The following is a 5,000-nucleotide window of genomic DNA, read 5'->3' as shown; positions in this document are numbered from 1 at the left end:
TTATTTTATTTACTTAAGTAAAAGAAGTAATGCCACAGGTTAGACAAGTATAGTTCTACATTTAAAATTGTGCTTAAGTAAAGGTAAACATTTACTAACGTCAAATGTACTTTAGTATCAAAAGCAAGAGTTGGAGAGCAACTCCATCTGAGGGAACTTTGGGATTTTTGCGTTTGTAGACCATTTACGTGCACAAAATCCTATAACACACAGTAAAGGGAAAACCCCCACATGTATAGGCTATAGGGCCCCTTTAAAGTTACGCTTTTGCACAATTCTTTGGGGAGTTTTTCACATTAAATCAAACAGTACATTTTATGACAAATCATTGGTGTAAGTCAATTTACGCCGGTTTTCGTTTTGACTTTCCTGGCTGAGACAAAAGTTGATTAATAAAACAAAACTCATACATACACTCTTCCGGCAAACACACACACACACACACACACACACACACACACACACACACACACACACACACACACACACACACACACACACACACACACACACACACACAGGTCCGGTTCGTACTTCGCGGGCTCCGGTGCATGTGGCTGCAGAGAGCGCGTCACGGCGGGTATGAGCACCTCGGACAGCGGCTGGTTAACAGTAAAGCAGACGGAGCTCCTGCACCGGGAGGCACACATCCCCGACTGGAGGTGCATGTGTGAGCAGATATAAAGAATACCTCCTTGTTTACAGGATCACAGGTTTTTTTCTTCTTCTTGTTCTCCCTATTCCGGAAGTAGCTGCTGCGTTGGTTCAATCTCCAAGCCGACCATTTCGAGGAGGAAAATCAGCGCCAGCAGTATCATCACCTCCATCTATGTGATCCAATAATCAATGCCATTACTGCTGTGTAATTGCTCTCGGATGCGAAGAGGTCTCCAGTCTTTGTCTAATTAGAAAAATCGCAGGGTGCCTTTTTAAAAAAAAAAATTCTGCCTCTCTCTTTCTCTTTGGCCGTATTTTTTTCTGGGGCTCGCAATGAAATGCTGATGGACATCGAGGAGGCGAAGATGGGAAACATGGGGAATTTTTTGGTACTGCCGTTTTTCCAGCGAGGCTTTTTCTGAAAACATGACAAGGATTGTGTTTTTATTATCGACGAGGATTGTTGGGGTGAATGGCTCCGTGGATAAACCAGAGGCTTTACAGAAAGGAGATGATTTAGAGAGAAAGAGAGGAGGGGGGGTTGAAAAAAATGGACCATGATCTGACGCTTGGGATGCTACAGTGAAGGGACAATAAAAGAAATATCTAGTTGTCAGCTACTTCCATTTCATCTTTCATTTCCTTTTTTTTTTGGATTATGTTTCTTGGCGAGAGCCCCAGATGTGACTGTGTGGATGGCAGGTCGTTGTATTTTACATCCCATTTACATCTTCTATTTCCTGCCTCTGTGTTGCTCTCTCTTCCTCTCGTCCACCCTCTCGCAGTCTTCTGCTTTGGGTAGCAAAACATGTAGGCTATTTTTTGCTGCAAGAAAAAGAGGTGTCTTTGAAGAGAAAAGCACCGTGGAAACCAGAACCTGTGCAAGTTGTAGTGTTGTTTGTATTATTATCCTGGGGTGCGGTGGAAGATTCATATATAGACAGCGGAGTTGTTTGAGTAATGAATATTGAAAGAGTGTGTCGGCCAGCTGAAAGGGAAAATCTTTCATCCGCATTGGCTTAGACACACATGCCATCAGTGGGGCGATTTTTTATTTCTCTGGATTCCCAATTAAATGTGCTATACACAAAAAATAGAACAATGAACATATTGGGTGTATAAACAATAATCACAATAACAATAGAGGCAGAGGAAGAGCTTTTTTTATTCCAGTCTGGCTGTTTCTTTATGTAGCCAAACATGTTCAAGTATCGGATCCGCATGTTTTTTAATGAACTGAAGGTCCTGGTGTTTATGCGATCCGATTCGAGGCAGTCCGGCTCAGACACAGAGAGACGGCCCGCCTCCACCATGCGAGGTCTGGGGATGGGCGGCTGCGGTTGGCCGCCTTTCGACTGCCATTCCCGGGATGATGAGGAGGAATACTATGGCACAGACCCGCGGCCCCGGAGCCTGGCGTTTGAGGACAAGGAGCCCAAGCTGCAAGTGGGCCTGGACGCCGTGTCTCTGACCAGCAGCAACAGCAGCATGCGGAGCCCCCAGTGCCGGATCTGCTTCCAGGGCCTAGAGCAGGTACTTTATATATCTATACACAGTGTATATGGTGGAGACATGCAGCTGCAGCCTCCTCCTGGTGTTTGTTTTAAATGTGCTTTTGTAAGGGGGGTGTTTCACCGTCCATGCATGCTGATTTTTATTTTTCAGGAAGTTGTTGTTCAACAGAAATGTAGGCTAGTGTAAGCTTCCATTTTGATTTTAGTTTTTTTTATCACAAAGGGTCTACTACAACAATCCTGTCCTACATATCTCTCTCTCTCTCTCTCTCTCTTTCTCGCTCTCTCTCTCTCTCTCTCTCTCTCTCTCTCTCCTCCCCTTTCTCAATCAATTCAGTTTGATTTATTGGCATGAATGTAATAAGGGCAGTAAAGCCAAAGCGTCAAGTAATAATGAGATATAAGGATTATAAAGAAAAGATAAATGCATAAAACAATAAAATAGCAGAAAAACAATCCTCTATTTCCCTTTTCAAGCAATGCAATTTGCTTTATTGTAATGTAATGCCAGCATTGCCAGAGTTTCAAATAATAATGAGATTACAAAGGAAATGGTAAAATGCATAAAACTAAGAAAATGTCAGAAAAACAATCCTCTATTTCCCTCCCAATCAATGCAATTTGCTTTATTGGCTTGATTGTAATATGCCAGTATTGGCAACATCTCTCAAATTATAATGAGATTACTAATAAAATAACATGGTACGTTGCACAAAATCAAGAAAATAGCAGAAAAACAACCTCTTTCTCTTTCTCTCCCACCCACTTTATCTTCAAACACCTCAATTCAACAGAACAAAAACAATCCAGGATGAGGCCAAGATAGTATTCATGGGAAACAGTCCAATCAGTCTTATTTGAGAAGCCCAGAATCACGACGTTGGATTGTGCGCCGCCTCAGACACCCTCTGTCTGTAGTCTAAACCCTGGATTTAGAGGCAAATGTTGTTCTCTTTTCTCCGATGATTACTCAGTGATGTGGTTATCTAAATAACACAGTTTTCATTGCTAATCAGCGGTGGAGTAGAGAGGCAGCAGTTTCCCACACATCTGAAATCCGGCCAGCATAGCAACAAAGAAAGTTAGCCAATTATGTCTGCAGGATGACAAACAGAGTGAGAGGGACTGAATATGCATGAGTCACAATCATTTTGTAAAATGTAAATCAACTGTCCCCCGTCTGCATGTGTCACAGAACAGGATGATCAACTATTGATCTTGTGACGATGGTGTTGACTGTGACGAATAATGACACATTTTTTTGGGTGGCCCATTGTTCCTCTCAGTCCTTTCTCTCAGAGCATGCTTTTTTGTTCCCCTATGGAGCTGAAAACAAAACAATAAGTATCTCTTTGGTCCGTGGCCAAATGTGGATCTCACCAGATGTGCAGAAACCTGTGCAGCCTGGATCAGCAGGCACTCCTGAAGCCTGAGATAATTAGAAACACTGTAAATTCTGTAGGAGCACAGATGGATATTACCATTTAGTCACTTCTGGAAGATAGGCGTAGGGTATACTTGTTATTACAGCCCATGTGCTAAATTATGACATCTGCCATTGTAGTAAACTGGAGAGCCACAGGACGGAGTATAAATCTGCTTTGTTCAGGGAGCGCTTTAGAAGTTATAATAAGATAAGATATACTTCATTAATCCCAATTTGGGAAATGTTTTTGTCACAGCATTTAGATTAGACATTGCACATGAATTAGAAGTAAATTAAAAAAAATGTAATGAAATAAAAATAAAATGAAAATAAAAATCGAATAAAAATGTAATAAAAATAAATAATAAATAAAATAATGTTTATAAAAAACAATAAAGATATACATATCAGCATAAAGGATACACAATGAATATATACATGAATAATGACACATATCTATAAATTATATATACTGAATACACAATATCAATATGCAAATATACAGAATGTGTACATTATGCTTGTCCAGCTTATCAAACTCACACAATGTAAAACATTGCATACATTTTACATTTGAGTTGGCAGAATAATAACAGTTTTAAATAAAAATTCCTCAAGGGACCACCTGAAAACAATATGAGTGAATGAGTGACTTGACAAGGAGAAACAGAGTGGGGTCGGAACAAAGCGCAACTCCAGAGCTCTGTCACAGACTCGGGATCATCCCCAGGTTCCTGTCTTACCCGTAGATCCTGCTTTAATACGAGGTGTGTGTTTGGGCTCTCCAGCAAGGTGACTCATCGAGCAACATGGCTCTGAGCTGCCTCTTTTAGCTACAGACAAAGAGCAGGCAAACAAAGCACAGAGGGAAAACCCTGAGATTACTCTAATATAAGCGTGTTGTTTCTTTTTCGCCTGCACAGCACTCAGAGTGCCTCTCAGGGTGCAGTGTGGGGGGAGCTCACTTTTGCCATTGTATTGTTATTTCATTATTCAGGCGGGTCACAGCAGGGGCCGGGATCATGTCTCTGTCAGCTTGCCAATTACCCGCCGACATAATCACCTTGCTCTGTGTGCTGCATGGAGTACGAGTCCTTATCAACTGTCTGTCAGAGGCGTCAGAGCGTGTTGTTGTACAGTGGCTCGAGAGTCTCAGAAGCAGCGAGAGACAGGACTTGTATTGTCTAAAGGTTACAGCTGAGTAGAAAGACTATTCTGTTAGTCATAGAAGTGACACACCAAATTAACACCTTCATGCTCTGTGAGGTGGCCTTGAGGGACAAACCCACGTCAAATCATCCGAGCAGGAATGGTGTGTGTTTGTTTTATGTGTGGTGTGTGTGTGTGTGTGTGTGTGTGTGTGTGTGTGTGTGTGTGTGTGTGTGTGTGTGTGTGTGTGTGTG

The sequence above is a fragment of the Notothenia coriiceps genome, unplaced genomic scaffold, assembly GCF_000735185.1.
Source record: "Notothenia coriiceps isolate Sejong01 unplaced genomic scaffold, NC01 NC01_scaffold00037244, whole genome shotgun sequence".
Taxonomy (NCBI): domain Eukaryota; kingdom Metazoa; phylum Chordata; class Actinopteri; order Perciformes; family Nototheniidae; genus Notothenia; species Notothenia coriiceps.
The sequence above is the reverse complement of the archived record's forward strand: the minus strand, read 5'-3'. Positions refer to the sequence as shown.